At 42.3% G+C, this 22498-nt stretch overlaps 1 protein-coding gene and 2 long non-coding RNA genes across 7 annotated transcripts in view; 1 reads left to right on the top strand and 2 right to left on the bottom strand.

The window, feature by feature from the left end:
- Window positions 1–4105: 4105 nt before the first annotated feature.
- On the bottom strand, window positions 4106–8573 carry LOC118162222. The gene is made up of 2 exons (XR_004748343.1): window positions 8418–8573; window positions 4106–5341 (listed from the first exon to the last, which is right to left on the bottom strand). It is a non-coding gene; the product is annotated as an uncharacterized LOC118162222 (long non-coding RNA).
- Window positions 8574–12995: 4422 nt separating this feature from the next.
- LOC118162224 lies at window positions 12996–14338 on the bottom strand. The gene is made up of 2 exons (XR_004748346.1): window positions 14226–14338; window positions 12996–13634 (listed from the first exon to the last, which is right to left on the bottom strand). It is a non-coding gene; the product is annotated as an uncharacterized LOC118162224 (long non-coding RNA).
- A 15-nt stretch (window positions 14339–14353) lies between these two features.
- Window positions 14354–22498, top strand: part of GALNT11 (polypeptide N-acetylgalactosaminyltransferase 11) — a 45665-nt gene continuing 37520 nt past the window's right edge. Inside the window, exon 1 of one of the 5 annotated variants that reach the window (XM_035318287.1) lies at window positions 14354–14489. The gene's annotated coding sequence lies outside the window, so the exon portion shown is untranslated. Of the gene's footprint in view, window positions 14490–15517; window positions 15541–15654; window positions 15799–20908; window positions 21119–22498 lie in introns of those variants that run through there. The other 4 variants (XM_035318281.1, XM_035318286.1, XM_035318285.1 and 1 more) reach the window with 4 other exon arrangements.

Here is a 22498-nt window from a genome sequence, read left to right on the forward strand (position 1 = left end):
TTGTTACCCTCTGCCTACAGACAAGGGGCAAATGCAAAGGTTACGCTGTGACATCCTCTGCTGTAAGCAGATTTCACCAGCTGGGGTGACTTAGTGACTTGGGAACAATTACATTTTTTGAATGTAGTGTTGAAATAAGACAGCACCAAAATTACTTTTGATAGTTTATGTGTCTATTCTGAGAGATGTTGTCAACAACTCATAGCTTGAGGATGTTTGAACTTAGTTGCACAGGGTGCCAAATTATATGTTCTCAGGAGGATCACGCCTACATGCAAACAGGCAAGTTGCTATTTGCTTTTGCCATTTTCCCAGAGGAAACGATGGTGCCAGACAAGTGTGAGCAGACCAACCTCATATAGTACGTGAGGCTTTGTGGTTTCAAACTCTGGAAGTAGAAATGACAAGTACTCCCACTACACCTCGTGTAATTTCCCAGGGAAACAGAATGGTGACTCTTATTGAGGAGAGCAGGAGATCCCCCTCCCCGATCAAGTCTCTGGGCTCAGGTACATGAGACCTCTCTAAATGTGAATTAAAGTTTTGTTGGAATTTCTCACTGTTCCACTTCACCCTGGATTCCTCGAGCATTTGTACTCAGCCTAAAGGTAGATTTGGCCCAGAGCTGAAGAATGGAGATTGCAACTGATAGTAGGCTGATGATGAAGATAACTACTGGAGCTCATAACCATCACCTAGAGACATAAGAAAACTGAAAGTATACAGTAGCTATTTTTTTCCAAGTTGGGATTCTTGCCATCAAAATGAAGCCAAGGAGATCATTAAACCTGGCTTTGGTAAAATACAGAAAACTCTACCTACCTACTTGCTAAAACCAGGAAATCAGATGCTACAGCCACTGCTGAGGATCATGCTGGCAGATCTCTGACATTAAGCACTACTGTGCCACTGTGTACTGCGGCAGTCTTTGTCTTGTCTTACATTCATTATTTGATGGACCAAGGTTTCCTGAGTTTAAATATATGCAATAATGAATATCAGCTTTATTTAATACAACTTAGTCACTGAGCAAGAAAATAAACTATTTTAGTTTTCAATTTATCTCTGTAGTACATAATGCAAGAATTTTCTGAACATTTTTTTTCCCTCTAAACATAGATCCCATGAAAAAAAAAAACCTTTAGTTCAACCAAAATTTGCACTTCTTGCTAGACTTCCAGATGAATTGTCTTACCGTGTCAAATAAGCAAATGAAATAAATTCACTTAATGAGCCCAGATAAGAGAGAGAATGAAGGAAGAGGAAAAAGTAAAACTAGCCTCACAATAATTCAAATACATTAGCTAGGCTCTTCCATTCTTCTTTCTGTAGGTGCCAAGGTATTAAGAATTTCACTTGGAAATAAAATTTCTGAAGATTTTAGCTACAAAATCTTTTTTGGTTCATGTGTAGACAGTAAATACCTTACACACATGAAAAAGGATACTGAATTTTGTTGTTGTTTTGAGTAGCATGGAAAGTCACAAAGCATTTATGATATGCTGGCTAACTGCTGATTTTGGAAGGGAGGAACATATTTGATGTTGCTAGCCAACAAGCTTTGCATCACCCTTTGAAAGGTAAAATGATTGCAAAGTTTGATATGGCTATACATGACTGGCTACAAGAAGAGCACATTTTTTGCTCTCGGTTGAAATAGATCCATTAGAAGGGAATAATCTTAGGAAGATCCCCAAATCCAGTCCCTTTATGACAACTTCGCAGCACTCAATCCGTTTTTGAAATCACTAGATTGTACATCAAAACATGTGGGGCAGTGAACTTCTGCCAAAAAAAAAAGTGGTAATAAAACTGACTGGGAGATACATTCCCCAAAAGGAATTCAGGCTATTCAACACACTGTGTGCTGTTGTGGGGACCCACCTAGTGAAAGCATGAAGAATTGCACCAAATCAGAAGAAGAAAGAGAGAGACTACTGAGCCAAGGAGACAAATAATTGAACAATATAATTTAGAAGCTTGCAAGTGGTGAAACATGTGGCTAGACAAGAGAAACCGCAAATTCCAGCCAAACTACATCTAACCACCATCTGGTATTACTTTGCAACTCTCAGATAACATGGCTCTATAATATGGTAAAGCAGAAACTTGCATTTAAGAGAAGGGATAATATATTTCAGTTTAGCTCAAATTGGTACGGTGCCATTGGACATCTTTGGGACGTATGCTCAGTATTGCCAGTCTGAGAGCTGACACAAACAGGAGTTGGTCTCTGTAAATTCAGAATGGCTTTACTAAAAATCACTAGAAGAGATTTCTCTCTCTCTCTCTTTCTCTTTAAATTTTAATCTTGTAATATAAGATAACATTTTACACATACATCAAATTTTCAAGGTCTTATTCCTCTGTCCAAAAGGGCTGGAGGCTTTAATTACAATGAAAGCTGAATTTCTGACCTTATTTCCTTTGGCAACAAAGACTATAAGAACAACACTAGTATTGTTTGGTTTACAACACATTTCTACATAATGAAATGCTGCGAATTTTATTACAACCAATACTGATCTGTTCAAAGGGATTTTGCCCTCATTTCCTAAATGCCCTGTCCTCACTCATCTAATTCACAAAAGAACCAAAACTTTCATAATTAATCAATCTCCAAAATATGTCAACATAAAAATCAGCCACCTAGCTAAACCCTGGTATTTTCTCTTAATGATACAAGATGACATGATTTTTTTTCCATCATAAGGCCATACAAAAGGGGCAGAGATTTCATATTCAGAAAATATTGAAAATAGCTTGTGAATGAAAACATCTGCCTTTTTTTGCCATCTTGAGATCCCACAAAAGAAAGGTGCAAATATTGAATATCCAGTTACAAATGGCTATGTTATAATGCAGGAATTCCCCTCTAATCTTAGTATCACTTGCTTTGGATTCTGCTCATGTGTATACATTCTTAGTTCCACACAGTTTATGTGACTTTATTTCCAGAAGAGTCCTGGAAAAACAGCCCCACAGAACTATTTGCTAGCATCTAGAACTGCCACTTAATTTTGATGAAGAGCCAGTATTGCAAGAAAATCCCGACTCTTCTAAATCTCCTTCATGCCAACTAGCTTAATCTCAGACCTTGAAAATATTTTATTTCCACTTTTTTCCTGTCATAGTTTTCAGAATACTACTAGGTAATTATTAGCATTTCCATAACAAGGAATACTTTTACCATTTTCTGCTTAAATGTCTGCAAATGCATTTGAACACAAAAAGCTCTACCTGAAAACCAGGGCTCTTGTATGAGTATGTCCTAGTAGTCAGAACATTGCTATGAGGGGAAACAGGGATTCTGTTCATGGTTCTGGACTAAGAAGCATTAAGTCACACAGGCCATACATGCTTTCTGCCTACACAGCCATTGCTCCCTCCAAAAGAAATAGAAGTAGGCATTAGAACTGGAATGGTGGTCCTTAGGAGCAGTGACTTTTGACCCCAGGAATAGGAACAGAAAGCCTCGCTCCCTGAGGCCTTCCTCTTTGTCTTGGCACCTTGTAGTCCTCCTTTCCCTTTCGCAGTAATAGAGTCTCTTTTCTCTTGTCCCTTCCTTCCTCTTCTCATCAGCCCCAAGCAAGTAGAAATTGCTGTAGGAAGAAGAAGACAGGAGGTACTGCTGCTTGTGGCAACTGCAGTTGAGACTGGAAAGGGCAGGTCAGTGGTCCTATAACCCTCAAGGTGGTATGGCATAGACATCGGGGTGAAGAGGAAGACACCTCTCTGCAGCTCTCCAAAGCCTCTGAAAGCCTTCTTTTCACCTATAGCATCCACAAAACATGGCTGACCTCTTCCAAATTGGGATTTCCATGAGGGATCCCCATCACCACCCCCTTTGTGACTTCTCTTTGCCCGTCACCCAGCAGCCCCCAACTCCTGTTACTGAAAATGTTACTCAAAACTGAGATTCTTTTTATTGTAAATGGCAGTTAGACCCTAAATGGCAGTGCTACCCATCCCCCTTTTCCAGCTTTGCAGTTTTCTGTAGCTTCCATTTACCATTTACACTTTCTTCTTCCCTATCAACACGTCGGATGTTTCATCCTGCTCTAACCATGTACTGTGTCTGAACAGAACAAAAAGCAGGGTTTTGTAACACCAGGGGGCATCTTGCAGCCTGCACAGACTGTTATATTATCTCCTTGTCCAGTGCAATATCTGTCCAGGACAGATTTTAGCAGTATTTATCTTAAATTTTCACCATTTTCCTTAGGCTGTATACTTCTTTCAGAGTTTGACATTTTCAGACAGTGCAATAATGGTTTCCTCTGGTCATTCATTTAATTACCTACTAATAATCCTTCTCTAAAATCATTAACACAAAGATCGTGTTATTTGCATTAGGGTTTTTTAATAGTCCCAAAAATTATCTTGATCTTTTAAATATTTTTTAATTGATAAAATAATGAGTAAATGTAAAAGTAACTGCACAGCACTTTGATTCTGCATAGACCAATTGGAACATTCATTTTCTACTTTTGTTTTTAGCGTTTATTGAATTCAGGCTTAAGGCTTTTACAAAACTTACATTTTAGAAAGACTGCTTTTGGTAGCCTCCCCTAGCACATTTCTCTGGTAAACCACAAGTCAGTAATGCAATGAAGACGATGTTGCTGATGGTGATTTTTGTTTGTTTGTTTGTTTGTTTTTGTTGTTTTTGTACTGGCATTGTGCCCACAAAGTGGAAGAGAGCTCTGGTGTCCTTGTTTGTAGTGACACATAATTGCCCAGTAAGAAACTGTGTTTGGCCACAAGTGCTTCTAATCTAAATAGATAAAACAGATACAGGATGTGGGGGTACAAATTTTATCACCATACTGCACATAATAAATGAAGTCATCAAGCAATAAACCCAGACTAATAGAGGGAACCTTGAGGGACAGTCATGTCTCTAATTCTTGTCTTCTCAGCTGTAAGAATGTGATTTCAGTTTCTCACATATACATAATAAGATAGGAAACACAATTAGCACTGAATTTCATATGTTGTCCTTAGAAAAACAATAAAAAGATGAAGTATATTGTTAATATATCTCAAGCTTCTGAAAAATAATAATAATAACATTTTTTAAAAAAGAATGATCTAGTGTGGCCATTTCCAAATGGTTGTATAGTTTTTCATGAAGATTGTAACATCTTGAAAAGTTTTTAGTGGGGGTGGATTGCACGAACAGCAGACTAGAATGATAAACTGTGGAGGGAGGGGTGGAAGAAGAGGGGGTACAAGGCCGGTTCACCATATCCATCTGTGATTCTGTGATTACAACAGATAGTAAAGTTGCTACAGAGCAGCAGGAACTGCCTCCACTTGGTTATGAATCAGCATAATTCTGTAAAACCAAAGGAAAAAATAGAACTAAAATGAAACTATGAATATTACCAGATATTACCAGCATGGGCTGGACTGTGTGGAACTTCAGGTTGGTGATAGCAAAGTTGAGAACCTCTGGGTAAGGATTAAGGGACGAACAAATAAAGGGGATGTTGTTGTGGGCATCTATTACAGACCACCTGGCCAGGACAACAATGCCGATGAATTATTCTTTGCAGAACTAAGAGATGCCTCAAGATCAACTCCCCTTGTCCTTATGGGGGATTTCAACTTGCCAGACGTCAACTGGGATCACCACATGGCTGACATGAGCAAGGCCACGAGGTTCATAAAGCACCTAGATGATAACTACTTGGTGCAGGTGCTAAGGGAGCCAACTAGGAAAGGTGCCCTGCTAGATCTGTTGCTGGAGAACAGAGAGGGTCTTGTGGGGGACATGGCAATTGGCAGCTGTCTCGGTCATAGTGACCATGAAGTGGTTGAGTTTAGAATTTATGGTGACAGAAGGAAAACTGCCACCAAAACTTCAGCCCTGGATATGAGGAAAGCAGACTTCAGGCTGCTCAGGGAACTAGCCAGCAAGGTCCCCTGGGAAACTGCTTCTGAAGGCATTGGTGTCCATCGGTGATGGTCAGTCTTTAAGCACTGCCTCCTAAAAGCACAAGATCAGGCAATTCCAAAATATCGGAAGTCAGGCAGACAGGACAGAAGGCTGGCCTGGCTGACCAGGGATCTTCTACTGGAGCTTAGGTGAAAAAACAAAGTGTACAGCTGCTGGAAGGAGGGTCAGGTGACGTGGAAGGAATACAGGGATGCTGTTTGTGTTTGTAGGGAGAAAATTCGTGTGGCCAAAGCCAAACTAGAGTTGAAGCTGGCCATGTCTGTTGGAGACGATAAAAAAGTTTTTTTCAGATATGTGAACAGAAAAAGGAGAACCAAAGAAAACATAGGTCTGCTACTTGATGGGGAAGGCCTCCTCACAGACAATGACACAGGCAAAACAGAGACGTTTAATGCCTTCTTCGCCTGTCTTCAACACTGATGATGGGCTTCGGGACTCAGGGTGCCCTGAGCTGGAGGACCGTGAGGGTGCGAATGACAAACTCCCAACCGACCCTGAACGTGTGCAGGATTTGCTGTTCCACCTGGATCCATACAAGTTCATGGGTCCAGATGGGATTCATTCCAGGGTGCTTAAAGAGCTGGCTGACACCATCGTGGGACCTCTCTCAATTATTTTTCAATGATCTTGGGAATTTGGAAAGGTCCCGGTAGACTGGAAGCTGGTAAATGTTGTACCAATTTTCAAGAAGGGTAAGAAAGAAGACCCTAGCAATTACAGGCCTATCAGTCTCACATCAGTGCCTGGTAAAATTATGGAGAAGATGATTCTTGAAGTTATTGAAGCGTACCTGGGGGACAATGCGCTCATTGGTCCCAGACAACATGGGTTCATGAAGGGTAGGTCCTGCCTAACAAATTTTATTTCCTTTTATGATAAGATCACCTGTCTAGTCGACCAAGGGAAACCAGCTGATGTGATATTTTTGGACTTCAGCAAGGCTTTTGACACAGTTTCCCATAGGATCCTACTGTACAAAATGTCCAGCATACAGCTTAACAAAAACATCATACGATGGGTGAGCAATTGGCTGACAGGCAGGGCTCAAAGGGTTGTGGCAAATGGGGCCTCATCAGGCTGGCAGATGGTCACTAGTGGGGTCCCTCAAGGCTCCATTTTAGGGCCAGTCCTCTTCAATGTTTTTATAAATGATTTGGATGTAGGACTAGAAGGTGTTTTGAGCAAATTTGCTGATTATACCAAACTTGGAGGAGCTGTGAACTTGGATGAGGGTGGAAAGGCCTTGCAGAGAGATCTGTACAGATTGGAGAGCTGGGCGATCACCAACCACATGAAGTTTAACAAAAGCAAGTGCCGGGTCCTGCACCTGGGACGGGGCAACCCTGGCCGTACATACAGACTGGGCGATGAGACGCTGGAGAGCAGCCCCGCAGAGAGGGATCTGGGGGTCGTGGTTGACAGCAAGTTGAATATGAGCCAGCAGTGTGCCCTGGCAGGCAGGAGGGCCAACCGTATCCTGGGGTGCATCAAACACAGCATAGCTAGTTGGTCGAGGGAAGTGATTGTTCTGCTCCACTCTGTGCTGGTACGGCCTCACCTTGAGTACTGTGTGCGGTTCTGGGCACCACAGTACAAAAAGGACATTCAACTGTTGGAGAGTGTTCAGAGGAGGGCGAAGAATATGGTGAAGGGCCTAGAGGGGAGGACATATGAGGAGCGACTGAGGTCACTGGGCCTGTTCAGCCTGGAGAAGGGGAGGCTGAGGGGGGACCTCATCATGGTCTATAACTTCCTCACGAGAGGGAGTGGAGAGGCGGGTGACCCATTCCCATAAACACCAGTGATAGGACCCACAGGAACAGTGTTAAGCTGAGGCAGGGGAAGTTTAGGCTCGACATCAGGAGGAGGTTCTTCACCGAGAGGGTGGTTGCGCACTGGAACAGGCTCCCCAGTGAAGCAGTCACTGCACCAAGCCTGTCTGAATTTAAGAAGAGATTGGACTGTGCACTAAGTCACATGGTCTAAATTACTGGGTAGACCTGTGCAGTGCCAGGAGTTGGACTTGATGATCCTTATGGGTCCCTTCCAACTCGGGATATTCTATGATTCTATGATACTATAACCCTTTTCCTGTTACACATACTTCTTTTTATGCTTTTCTCAGTGCTAGGAAAGTGAAAGCTCCATCCTTGAGAATGCAGAAAATTAAATTTCAGTATGAAAAAAAAAAAAAAAAAAGAAAGATAAAGGCTCAGCATCCTATTGTACAATAGGTATGGGGCTCAAGGTTAAGATACTCCTTGGTGAAAGACACTTGGAGGATTACAGCAGATATGAGGAAGGCTTAAAAGATGGCAGCGCAGACGTGCCACAACTCAGGCCATGGCATTCTTGTCTCAGTTTGAACTCTGTCTAGCCCCTGTTTACGTGACATATATAAAGGTTTTGGTTTCCAGGCTTCAGGAAACCTGAATCTTTTTCATTTACTTACCTATGAAAATTAAATTTCAGACCTTTTCATCAAAATAGAAAGACAGAGTGATGCAACAGAGTGAGCACTGAAGGACTCCATTCTATTTTTCTCTCTGTGGCTGCTCTGCTGGCTGACCTCAAATAAACAACTTCATCTTTCTGTGCTTTAATTTCCACATCTGTAAACAGAAGACAACGAGACTGATCTCCTCTGCAAATAAATTCTTTTCCTCTTACTTGGGTGTAAAGCAAAGGTGGAAAGAAACTCTGGGTATGATTCTAAAATAGTTCATTGTGAAAATGCCAATTCAGTTATGAGATTTCTGGGTTTTACTGATTGTTTTCATCCTCAAAACTTTGCATAACTGTCCAAAGTGGAACAGAAATTAGCCCAGGCTGGCCCAGACCCTAAGCTTGTGAAGTGATCTGAGCACAGTTGAGCAATGCTGGACAGAATCTTTAGCCAATTACCTCCCTTTACAGATTCCAAAGAATGTTTTATTTCAGGAAAATGACAGAAAATGTAACATCTTGCTCCCAGCTCTTAGCAGTGAGAACTTCTGAATACCAAAAACAGATAGAATTTTGTCAGCAACACTTCAAAGCTAAAACACAATTTTTCCACAGTTCTGGTAAGACTCTACAGAAAATAACCAAAAAAAAGTCAAAGCATGCTGACTTATTTATTAAATAAGCCCAGCCCAACAGGATAGCATTAGTGCTAAAAATGTATTCATCCCAATTGGAAAATGAGAGTTATTTTAAGTGCTAGAGACTGTGATAGTCTGCTTCCTCCCCCACGTCCCCAGCCTGACCTTACGATTTCTATGATAATCCTGCTCAAGGAGGTGGCACTGGTGGCAGTCGCGATGAATGTGTCTGGTTGTGATGGCAGCATCCATCTCAAAGTGGATTTGGCGGAGACAGACAACACCACAATAGCCAAAGGCTAATTTGAGCAATGCACCCACCTAACCACAGTTGATGAGTGCCCAACTCAAGCCAAATTTGGCAGAAACTAACACATTCAGCTGGTATGCAAACAGGACTATTAGTCCATTGTCTTACCCCGTAAGTAGTGAGCACCCCAAGAGCTCTCCTGCACAGCAGTGGGCTGTTTTTTTCTTGAGTAGTGCTGCCTCTCGAGGTTACGCCTGCTGCAGAGATCACTCAATACTGAAAGGAAACTCCTTTCTGCAAGAGACCCTTGGTAACTAATAGCTTGCTAAACTTCATAAGCTTTGCTAAGATCATATCTCATTAACTGTGCACATGTAATCCTTTAGACATACACCTCTTCTGGGACTAGGACTGGATAGAACTGCACCTAGGTTCTTCTAAGTAGGAGTTTAGAAATCCAGGGGGTCCTCTCTGAACCTTGTGACCCCCAACGAGGGGCTCCTCAGCACATCTGACTTACCCTGTCCTCCATCCTGAAAATAACCTAGTGTACCTTGCCACCAATGGAGCTTTGTTACTTTGTGTAAACTTTGTTAAATCACTACTTTATACCAATAAACCATACTGCCACTCGTGGCTTCCAGGTGAAGTTTCTATCATTTCCACCTGTGACAGAGACTAAGAAGAAAATTCCTTTTGCTTTCCAAGTCATCTACTTATCATTCAGCTTTTCTACTTATTTTTCTTTCTAATTTCTTTAGCTTGAATCATAGCCTAAATTCTTCTTAGGCAAGTTCTGCTATTCTAACAAGATCAGACTGGCCTGATTCACAGAAGAGTGTGAAGTCTGTCAACAACCAAACTAGTTTTGATTTACCTTTATAAATATATATATGTGTGCGTGTGTATGTGTTTTCAGATGCAGGATCTAATGGCACTATGAATCTAGTTTCACATAATCGTTATCAGTAACATCTGAGTGTCTTAACAAGGTTTTTCATATGTAATCTCCTGTCTTCTTTCCTTAAATCAATACCAGCCAAATCACCTCAGTGGTCTGACTAGCTAAAGAAACTTAAGGAAATAGAATAAGAAAAGTCCAGCAAGTTTACCTTCTAGTACAACCTGGCAAAACCTCTAAATTCTGATACCTAGACTGAAGTGTCCCCACGTAGATATCTTCATGTGAGTTTAAGTTCCTCCTAGGGTCAATAGAGAACTACTCAACACAGCTAATGAAGTAGAGAGTTATACAGGTGTTGAAAAATACACCGATAGATTTACTTTAAGGCTATCTGAGTAGGTTGCTACATCAGCTACGAGCAGGGTTCAGCTTGCTAACCATCACCTTAGTTACAGCTACGATGGTCTGAGAAATCAAAGACTCCCATATGAGACTGACAGATATGACAGTTTTTTGTTGTTGTTGTTTGTTTTTTAAGGAGACCTGCATCTTCTTGGAACAGGAGCTAGAGGCCAGGTAGGAAACTCTGCAATGCCTAAAATGGAATTAGATGCACGCACTTATGTAACTAAATCCCACATTAGTTCTCTACTGAGTAAAAAGGGATCTTAGACATCTGGCTCACATGGAGACACCTACACAGTGAAATCCAAATTTAGGTGTTTTAGTTAATCTGCCAGCTGAACCCACCCCTTTACTTGGAGATTTCCTGAGCTGGCAGCCGCATTAGCATTATGCTTAATGTGCCTCAAAGGACATTTTTTCCACTTCCATTTCTAATCCGCTCAGGAAGACATTTATACTTTGACCTCCCTGATATACCTGCAGCAATTTACAACTGTAACTCAAGAGCAAACATCCTTTTGTTTCTTTTAAATTTATTATCTGAAAAATTTCACTCAAGACACCTCAATCCTGTGCCACAGAAAACACAGAATTCACTTTTTCAGTAACAGGAGACTTTACACCATTACCATACTCCTTCATAGTCTTTTTCCAAGTTGTTCTAGTTTATTTCAACTATTTTTAGAGAAGCAGTTCCACAGGTCTGATCAACTTCGTGCTTTTCTAAGGAGACAATTCCATATCTGTAATCAACTTGTCATTTTTCTCTATACATTTCTTGGTGCTTTAGGGAGAATTCCATACAATATTCAACATGTCCAAGCACTTCATGTTTTACAACAGTATCCCATCTTATTCTTTGCTCCTGTCCTAACATAGCTAACATCCTCTTAGCCTTTTCACCTACTACACAGCACCGAACTGATGTTTTCAATAGACTAGCCACAACAGCTCCACAGATTCCTTCCTGAATTTAAGGGTATGTGGGATGAACTTGTTCTACAGGCTTTTCCTCGGTAGTAGATAATAGTCTCTCTTTTCTATCCAGACATCTATGTTTGCAAAGCTGTTCAGAATATAATCTCTTTGAGATCTCCCAACTTTCAAATTTGTTGAAAATGGCCCAAGAGTTTAAGAGCATTTGAGAAGAGGGAACAGGTCAGACAAACCTATATACATACATATTCTGAATTTTCATTTGACCTTCCCTCTTTTGGAAAGTGGGCAAAAAACGTGATATTTAACAAAAATAACTGAAAGGAAAATTCAGAGAGCAACCAGGTATGTGTCCTGTTTGCTTAAGTACTCCAAATAAAATGTCCAGTGCTTTCAAGGGCTTGTTTATTCATTCAAAATTGTAATCATGTAGAAACTCTACTAGTCAAGGCACAGACTCTGCCTTTAGACATGAACAGCCCCTACGCAAACTATTATACAAGGAAATCACTGAAACAAATGCAATTTATCCCAGTTATTAAAAGAACAGTTGGTGTTTCCTCCAGTCTCCCCCTTCACAGCTGGTCAACTTTGTTCTGAATGATTTGGATTTAGAAGAATAATATACATTAATTCTATCTGGGGATATTCCTCTTCTTTTCCACAAAGTAGAAGAGACAATTTAAGAAATTAGACAGGATTTACAGAATATCTTTTGTAGCTCAGTGTCTCATATTATTTCTGTGTCCAAGATGTGCCAACACAAGGAACATTTAATAAATGAAATTTCAGTGCTTGAGTACTTATGGATCCTAAATTCTGACTATACGCCATACTGACAGAGTATTACTTCAGGTTGCTATTTCTAGCCAGCATTTTTATATGAATTCTTGTCCCTTGCTGTGAACATACAGGAAGTGGAGCAATTAGTTAACACTAATAACTTATTGTAGAGCATATAAAACAGTTGGGCTGGAAAGATTATCATTATCAAGGATTTTGAGAAATGACATATGTCTCAAGGTCCTTACAGTGAATGACACTAAGAAGTAACAGTTTATTAATTGTTAATAAAATGATAATCCAGGCACCAAGGAACCTCTTTTCAGAAAGAATTAAAATAGCTATTTAGGTAGATTAAATACCTGGAATTACAGGGTAGGCAAGAACTGTCCAAACTAGAAGGACTACAAAGATAATCTTTCTGCAGAAAGCAGATAGCATATGCACTGAAGCTGCTTTTACTTGAAGCAGCTCAACACATACCTACAATCCTCAGGCTAAATTATTACGAATGAGAGATCAAAGCTGCATATTAGCCATTATGAAATTGGAATTATGAGAAGCTGGCTGATGGGGATGCTAACTATATGGCTATCTCATTTAATTGCACATATTGCCTCCTTGCCATCTGCCAGCTAACCCCTCCATGGACTGTCACTCTTTTTTTTCCTCTTACTGGAGCTTCTGATTACATGTGCCCTTTTTGTCCTTGTACTTGAGTGCTGTTGCTAGTTTTTTTGACAAGTTCTGTTAATATGCTCTGTTTGTGCTGTTACCTTGTTGTAACGTCCAAATACCAGGGCCAAAATGCACCAAATAATGGACTCAGGTGTGTCAACCTTGTTTAATTTGCACTTTACTAAAATAAAACCTGCCATCCTTAAAAGGTCACTTAGCAGCTATCAAAAGGTCTGGGCAGCTCAAGTTTTTGCATGTGGATATGCTCAGAAAAGCTTCCAGTCCTGACTATGTTGAGGAAGTCAACACTTACTTCATTCCTAAACCTCACCAGGGTTTACAAACTCAACATGTGTTCCAGTATCACTCCTCAAAGGACACCCACCAAGTCAGGTTCTGCACAAATACAGATGAGTTGTGAAGCTACCCCACCACTCTTTTGTCTGAAAAGCAGTGGTTAGATCACTTTCTCTGGATCTTAAAGATCTGAGGGTTCAACACTCCTTTCCACCTGGCAGGATGTGAACTCTTGTCCCTGTAGGTGTGCTTTAACTGCCACGCTCAGGTTATTACAGCATTGTTGTGGTTGATTTCTCTCAGCTTTCTGTCTTCCTGCCGAACTGCTCCATTCTGCAGGTGATAATCACTGGGTCAGAAATATAAGAGTGATAATAACCTTGTAAATGCACAGCTGGGGCCCGATTTCAGACTTTTGTTTTCTAAGCAACTAACCCACCAACCTCTACAAACCTGTTCTTTCTCACAGCTTAATATTTATTACACACTGCATAACAGTTTTCAGAGGAGCTACTGAATACGCTCTGCTAGGACAGCTGCTAGGGTCAGGCAGGTACTTGTAGTTTCATCAGGGGATGAAATTAGTCCCACACACACCAGATAACTCCATAGCAAGGAAACCCACGCATCCCCTTCCAGCCTGACCTCCAGCTGTCTCTGTTCTCCCCTTCAGAGCCCTAAAACAAGTACTTCCACGCACCCTTTAAGACCATGAAGCTTAAAGCTGAAGGACTGGGGAGGGTTTTAGTCCTGAGAGAAAACCGCAGGCGAGCTCCTGGCTATCACTCTCAGGGCGCCCAGCGGGCTGTGCAAAGGTACAGCAGCTCTAGGGTGGCAAAACCGAACAAACCCAACGCTAACCCCGCGGTGGGGAGTCTGAACCCACCCAACCCGACCCCCCTGCGGTGCTTCGGAGCCGCGCACGGCTCAACGAGGAGAAAAGGAGGACGAAAACCCTGCCACAAGCCCCCCGCCCGCGGCGCTCGCCATCTTCTCGAGCCGCCTCAGCCCCCCCCCGTCATGGCGGCCGCGCCCCGGCCGCGTCACGTGGGGGAGGAAGAGGAGGAGGAGGAAGAAAAAAAAAAAGGAGAAGGAGGAGGAGGCAGCGGTTACGTGGTGCCGCTGTGGAGCGAGCCGCCACCGCCACTGAGGGCAGGGGGCGGGCGGAGGGACCATGCCGCCGCCGCGGTGAGTGCGGGGGGACTGGCGGCGGGGATGTGAGGGGACCGGTGACAGGACGAGGGGCAGGCCCGGGGGGTGGCAAATGAGGGACGCGGTCGGTCCCCGGTTGCCCCGGGGTCCCTGGATTTTTATCTCGTTTGTCGTTCCCGTGGCTTCCAGCGCGGGCTCGGCGACATCGCGGCTCCCTTCCCCCCCCCCCCCCCCCCCCCCCTTTCGCGTGGCTCCAGCCCTCGTCGCTGATGGGGGGGATTTTCCTCTTCGGTCTGCGGCTCGTGGAGGGGGCTGCGTGTTGGGGTGGTGGCAGCCGACAGCCGCAGCCCTCCCCTCAGGTTACCCGGGGGGCAGACGGTGCCTGTGCCGCCACCTGCCCGGTGTCGCCGTGTCCCCGGTGTCACCGTGCCACCCCCGGGGTCAGTGGCCTCACAGGGCTCGGCAGTGCAGCCCCTGCTGTTCCCAAGGGAAAATCCCCCAAATCGGGGCCTGGTTTTGCTGCTGCACTGTGAATAATCCGTGTTTTATCCCGTCTAACGAGTTGGGAGTGCAGCTTTCTGCTTCAGACAGCGGTGAAACCTCCTCACGGCAGGGTGCTAACTGCACAGGTGGGCAGCAGTGCTCGCCGATCCACCTGATTTCTCTTAAAATTGCTTTTCAGCTAAGATCCCGTCCCATCTGTCCTTACTTACAGCAGTCTGTAAGTGACACAGAATATTTCAAATACTTTCTGATCTAGCATCTGCATCTTATCTATTTATTTTATGGATCCCATCTTAATAGGGAACTGTTCGCAGGCATCCCCGGTTAGCTTAAGCAGACCCGAGGGCTCAGGAAGGGATGGCACCCAGCTCTCCTGGCTGTGTTCCTGCCCTGCTGCCGGCTGGAGAACCTCTCTGCACGTATAAAACCACCTGGCTGGGATTCCTAGGCCCCGCTGTATCATCCTAACGACCCAGGTGGTTTCAGATAAGAGGCTTTTGATTAGCAAGTGATTGGCCTCCCCCCCATAAAACCAGCTCTGAAGAACTGCATGCTGTCTGCATAAGCTCTTCCTCGTCTCTGGGTAAGATAAGCTCCTGCGGAGTTTCAGGAGCTCTTCTGCAGCAGGGAAGGGAAGAAATAGCACTGTAGCTCTAATTAGCCTTCATCTCGCAGCCTCAGAGGAAGAAACCAACAGGCTACGTGACACGTTTTGGGTTAAGAGGTTCTTGCTGCAGGTTTCAGGGTCTGGTGCGTGTCTTCTGCTGTCTGATCACTTTGCTTTGGAGCAGGCATGTTGATACTCCATTATAGAAGGGTGTAAAACTGGAAGGAATTCCTGGTAAGCTACTATGTTGATGGGAATGGGTGAATTTGGATCATCCTTCTCATAGTGGTGTAAAATAACAGTAGGTGTGATTCAGACTTTTTAAGGGAAAAAAGCCCCCAAAACAGTATGGCGAGGGAAATAGTGGTGAATTACTAATGTAGAAAGTTGTTCTATACAAAGTATCTTCCCGATAGTAAATGCTACAGAAACAAGTTTCTGTGGCAGGTTAAAAGACATGAATGCGTGTGGAGCATGACAAGGTGTCAGTCAAACAGATAAGAAGAACAGAAGTATCTGAGCAGGTAGTAAATATGGGGAACTTGCCTCTTCAAGCAAGAGAGAAGAGCATACTGCAGGGGTGGAAAGAACAGAAAGGATCATTCTTAATTAAGTTACCTTGCCTTGGAACATACTGTAAAATGGTGTGGTCTGAGCAGCCCTGTGTTGATTACTTGGGCAGGAAAGTAAAGGGAGGCTTCCAGCTGAAGGGACAAGGTCAAATTTAGGGGGCTTGGGGTTTCCAGAGGTCCCTTGTAACCTCAATCATTCTGTAATTTTGTGAAGCCAAGGAAAAGTTGTTTTTCCTTTCTGTGACAGTTCCTAAATGGTTCCATCTGTCTGACTAGGCAGTACCACAGCTATGGGTATCCCCTAAACTCAAGTAACTTTCATTAATACCTTTCATTTTGGAGTGATGCTGCAATACAACTCCATTTCTTGCTGTTAAAGAGCAAGAATATTCCTGTGTATTTCAAGTGCAGAAATTAATGTTTTTTGTTTTTTTTTTCCCCTCAAAAAAAGTATTACAGGGGTGAAGTCTGTCTCAATCCGTGTTAGGCTGTGGGAGATGGAAACTATCTTGATCCTTATCTGAGGTTCCATTTCAAAACATATGGTGGCTTATGGAGATGAACGCATCTGCTGTTGCAGCTACTGTGTTAATGTATCAAGTACTGTTAGTACAGAGCCTTTGGCTGTTAAACCAGTGTTTAGCAGCATGAGAAAATGGATTTGTTTGGCTCATTTTGGATAAAAGTTAATGGTATCTACCACATCTTTCAGCTGTGCTCCAGCACGTTTCTCATGTGAGTCAGCATTGTGTAATAATTAGTGTAAATACTTTATTGTGAGAACTAGTAATACAGTGCAATAAAAAAGGGCAGAATTAGGAAGCAGTTGATACTGCTTCAATCAAAAGCTGACTTCAAGCCTACTAAGTTTCAGATATTGTTGTATGACCTTCTGAACTCCTTCACCAAGCTGTGAAAATATAAGCCTGTGGGTTAAACAGCTGATGGTGTTACCAAAATAGAGAGTGTGGATTGAAGTGCCTGTAAGAGTGATGTGCTATATCTCAGCCCTTTCTTGTGTGATCTAGTTTTTTTTTCTTTTTTTTTTTTTTTTCCAGCTAGACTCTGTTTTTGAAATTGGACTATAGCGCTCAAGGGTGAATCAACTTTGCCACTTTCTTTCCAAACCCCTAATATGGGGAACCTCAGAATTTCCTACTGTCTACTTTATGCATTATGAGCAAAAAATAGATGCCCAGGCTAGGGAGGAGGCCCCACTACCCTTTACTGCTCGCAGGTGGGCACTTAGATGTCTTTGCTGGCCCTACAATGAGCTCAGGGCAGGTGAGCTGTTGTGGTTTCCTTTCTTGTGGAGGTGTAGTAGCTGTGCAAGGTTCTGCGTTTCAGAGGCTGAGCGTTTGCCCTGACTGACAAGTGATACCTTATCGGCTCTGTTGGCATGCATGGTCTCTCTAATCCCTCTTGCCGTGGAGCAGGCTACCTGAACAAAATCACTTCTCTCCCTGCGTAAGAGGGAAGGAGTATGTACATGAAGAAATGTAGGAGAGAGACCAACGTGAGGTGACCGCTTATCTGCGGTACCTTTATTGTGTAATTCCTGAGACTTGAACTGTAAGGTGCAGCACCATTTAAGAAGTCGAATTTTAAATGGACAGGTTCAGCTAGCAGACTTGCAGAGGCGTGCAAAAAGCAGGGTTCCTCAGTAAATGATGGCTATATGCCACACTGACTCAAACAAGTGCTTAATGAATGCTAAGAGCATGCAGAGGTCTTGGTTTTAGCTTATATAAAGCTGTCCGAGCATTGCTTGGCTAAGTGGCATAGATATTCTTGTGCAGACAAGGGTTAAATTAGATGCTTTAGACCTCAGAGGTGAGCTGAATTAAGAGAGGTCCTCTTCCAGGAAGCACAGAACTCTATCCTGTTTTGATGCACAACTCCTTATATATCCATCTTTATAGGTATTTTGACTATTTTGCTAATTTCTGAAGTATAGCGTCAAGAAGAAATGATTTTATGGGTCCTGTTGATACCTCTTATGCATTTGTTAGGGAGTTTGCTTTTTAGAAGTGCTTTCTTTAGTCATCTGTTCCTTGGAATACCTTAATTTTGTCAGTTAGCATGTCTTATCTCTTGCATCAGCAGACACTGAGGCTCACCACTTGTGAAACAAGAGATGACTTGGTTTTGGATTCCATGCTAACCCTCTGCTATCAGTGCGTTGGAACTTGTGGCTTCTACTGAAATGGGAAAATGAAAGAAGAGCAGATCAACAGTGCTATTGCAACATCCTCGATTTCAACATCGAAATCGTGAGAATGTTTTCGTATTAAAAGCATTGGCAATAAATAAGCAGAAGAGAAGTGACCAGTAGGGGTGGAGAAGGAGTTTCCTTGGAAGAGGAGGGAAGCATGTCTGTACAATCGCGTAGAAGGAAATGGGAGAGAAAATTAAGTATTGGCATAATTTGCACAAGTTTGCTTTCCATACAGATGGTGAAATCTGCGTGCTGGTGTTTTATCACTCTAATCCAGCAGTTAAAATCCACATTTTCTTTCCAGAAACATGCCCATAGAAAGTCTGTTTGCTGATGCATTTGGAAAACTCCCTACCCTACTGTCAAATACAATACTTAGCAATACAAGCTTTTATTAAATGTAATAGCTTAGTTCAGATGCATGACTGAAAGTGTTTTCATCGACTCTGTAGATAGGGTTGTAACAGTAATGGTGAGTACCTCTTTTGTTTTTATTACTGGATTTTACTAAGAAAGGGGAAAAGTCTCCTATGCAAGAGTTTACAGGTAGGCTTTGTGGGGGAGAAGCAAGAATGAGTTCTTGCTCTTCTAACCCAGAGCTTCACTTGATATTTGTGTTATTTCTGCTTATTGTGGCTGCAGAACCTTTGAGGTATTTGCCTTAATGCATTGTCTGAGTTCAGTAGGAGGAACCAAGACAGCAAGTTTCTGAGGATCTCATCAAAATCTGTAGCAGAGCAAATAGTTCAACCAGAACATCCCATGGCTCCATCTGATGCCTTAACCATATGGATGTCCCGGTTCAGTTGGGGAGCTGAAGGGAGAATATGGAGCTGGTTTGTACCCTCAGGCTTCCTCTCTCATATTAATGGCTTGAGACAGTGAGAAAATAGGAGAACTGGAGAGAAACTAGCGTGCGGAAGTGCCTTTTAACTTCTGTTGTGAAAATAGATCCACAAGCAAGAAGATGGGAGGGTTTCTGAGAAACTTTTTCTTTTCTTCCAGTAAGGAACTAAGTCTCTTGTTATGCTGTTACAAATGGTGTGGACTCTGTGCTAAGGCTTGAAGTGAAAAACTCCAAGTGACCTTTGTTTCTAGACATGAGAAATGCAAATGGACAGTGGGCTCAATTAAACACGCTGCTTTTAGCATTTCTTGCAGTTCTATGTGTTTTAGCAATGGTTAACCATGCAGGAGAAGCCAGGCTGTAAGACGTGGGGGATCTCACTAAGACTGTGCTGTCTCTTCATAGTGCAGAGAACCTCACCAGGAGTTAACACTTCGGAGCGGCTAAGAATGAGTTAAACATCCTCGATCACAGGTGTGATACGCCAGCTTTTGTGGATTTAAACCCTACCTTGCTTTCACCTCCCTCACAGCTGTGCTGCTGGGTTTTATCTTTTTGTTTTAAACAAATACATCTCTGTGTACTACTATCAGTTGCTCAAGCCCCATGGAGGTGTTTGATGCAGGGCTGACCAAAGTGAGCTGCACATGCAGACTGCAGAGCTGCAGCGAGTAGCTCACTGCCTCCTGTTGCCTGCCTGTGGCAATTTCTGGCAGCTGACTGTAAGTGAATGCAATGTGCCCGGGCTGCAAACGTAGCACTGCTGTCATATTTGTTTACATAAGTTTCTGCATTTTGAAAACAAAAATCCTCCAGGAAAAAAAAAAAAGAGATAAAGGAATTGGCTTTGTATGGTTTGTGGGAAATAAGCTCGGACGTCTGAGTGAATTCTGTAACCTAATGCTGTAGGGCAAGGTACAACTTCACCATCCATCCTCATTAAGTAAGCATTACAGCGTTTTCAGTTCTGTAGGAAATAAAGTAATTGCAGCAGCTTTGCATTTTATACGAGTTCAGGTATATTTTTCATGAAGTTTCTAGTCTTGCTTTTGCAAATGCATTTTTTGTGTGCAGCTGTTGAATTCAGTACTGAGTTCTGCACGAGGGGATATCTGCTTGGAGGGAACTGCAGAACTGGGATTTATGAAAACCCTTGTGCAAAAAAAAAAAAAATCTATGGTCAGTAGTAACAGGCTTAAAGCTGAGCCCAGTCAACTCCAATTTTCACTGCCTCACTGCAAAGTACTTCAGTGAGGTCTGTTTTATTGCCAAATTTCCTGCCAGCTTTTCTGGCAGGAGGGCTGCCAAATTAAGTTTCTATTTATTTTTATTTTTTGGAACTGGATGATGTTTTCACTTTGTTTGTAGAAAGCTGGGGGGGGGGGCCGCCCGGCAAGCTCAAAGCAGTTTTGATTTAAAAAAAAAAGAGAAATCTAAAAAGATGCATTTGAGCAGAAAGCTTAGAATTGCTAGTGATTTGGAAAATTGGGACTAAAGGAGTTTGTAGGATTTGTATACAAACTCAGTGATGGCTTTTCTCTAGTGTTACTGAGGTCTAACCCACTGATGCTATGATGAAATATTCCTTAGAAATACACTTAGACCTCACTTTTTTTTTTTTTAATAACAGTGCTTTTGGGGCAGTCTGTGTAGTGAAATGAGGAATAACCTTGTCGAGTTCATGTCCTGAACCCCCTCCAGATGAGCCTGTTGTCATAGGGAAGCTTGTGTTTGTTACCCCGTTTCCAGAAAGGACGTGGAAGCGGCGCTCAGCAACAAAGTGTTAAGTTTCAGGCTCAGCGTTTTATTGTTCACTGAGAATGAAGACACCAACTGGAATTGACTGCTACTGCAGTGAATGTGTTTTCACTATGTAACCTTGCACTGCTTCTTTCGTGCCGACTCTTCTGGAAGAAGGTGAGCGTTTTCCTGTTCAGCTGTTCGTGTAGAAGTATTTCTTACTGACTTATTTTGCATGCACACCAGTATTTTTACTCGTATTTTGGTGAGCTTTGCAGACGTGATATGCGAGGAACATCTAGGTAGGTTTTAAACATTTGGAAAAGGTATTAAGCAGCTTACTTGTGTGTAGTTGACCTTGTAAGCTCACTTACCTTGTGCATTTATATATAGTGCTGGGGGTTTGTTGAACTAATACTTAGATATGTGAACCTTTAATCTGAGAGATGCATCAGAAAAGGAATTGTCGGCATGGTTTTATTTTTAATCCTGACATTTTCCTGAGAAGGAAGAGCTGCGCTGCAAAGTGCATGCACCTTTCTTGGGAGACAGTACAGGAACATTCTGGCTTCCCTGAAAGCTGGTTTTGCCAATGAAAAGAAAACTCATTGTTTCAACTGGCAGAAAGCAAATATCAGCAACTAAAAGGAAGAAGGTGTTTTTAGGAGTCCATGAATGGCACGACATGTATTTCTATGCCAGATGGCTGAAAGCAACATCCAGCAGAGCCGCCCTATGGTGCACATATTTGTTGGAGATCCCCCTAATGTCATGCATGCAATTGTCCTTTGGGAAACAAGTAGCTTTTGGAGGGAGAAGGGGAAAAAGGGCACTGCAGCAGCATGAAACTGTCCACAGTGTAGCCCTTATTTATGCAGTTTTGAGCACTGGGATTTTGATTAACTGTCTAATCCAAGTGTACTTGCTGTCTGTAAACACAAACCGGCCTGCTATGTGAATTTCCACTTTAGTGTTGTTTTTAACCCAAACTGGTGTTCTGTTAGGTTGATCGTTAATAAGAGATCCTGACTCTTATGAAAGTTCTTCGTTCCAAACTTCTACCTGTTTTTTTTTTTTTGTGTGTGTGAAAATTGTATCTGTAAATGAGAACCTTTTTGAAATACTCTTTCCTTGGACAGGAGAAATATGCAAGGAGAATGGTATTTGTCGTCAATACAAAAAAAAATCCAGCATGCTTTGTTGCTAATGAAGTGAAAGATATTGAAGAAATTTTAAAATACCTTCCTCAGTAAGGAAATATTTTAAATGGAGATTTAAAAAGAAATGCTTGAATATGTTCCCGTTCACTTCAGTGTGTAAGCCTTTTAAGTAAAGCTTTTTCTATGGGCGTTGAGAAATTCCGAAAAGCTTGATAAGAGAAGTTATGTTCCTGGAGGAGGCATTCATTATATCGTTTGCAGATTTAAAAATAGTGGTATGCAGGATTTATCCATCTGTGGTTAAAGTCCAAAAACTGAACTGCCCATCAGTATATGTTACAAGTGAATCATTTGACAGTGGTAAAATAGGGAGGAGTGGGAACCTAAAACCATAATT

This window comes from Oxyura jamaicensis, chromosome 2, assembly GCF_011077185.1.
Source record: "Oxyura jamaicensis isolate SHBP4307 breed ruddy duck chromosome 2, BPBGC_Ojam_1.0, whole genome shotgun sequence".
NCBI lineage: Eukaryota > Metazoa > Chordata > Aves > Anseriformes > Anatidae > Oxyura > Oxyura jamaicensis.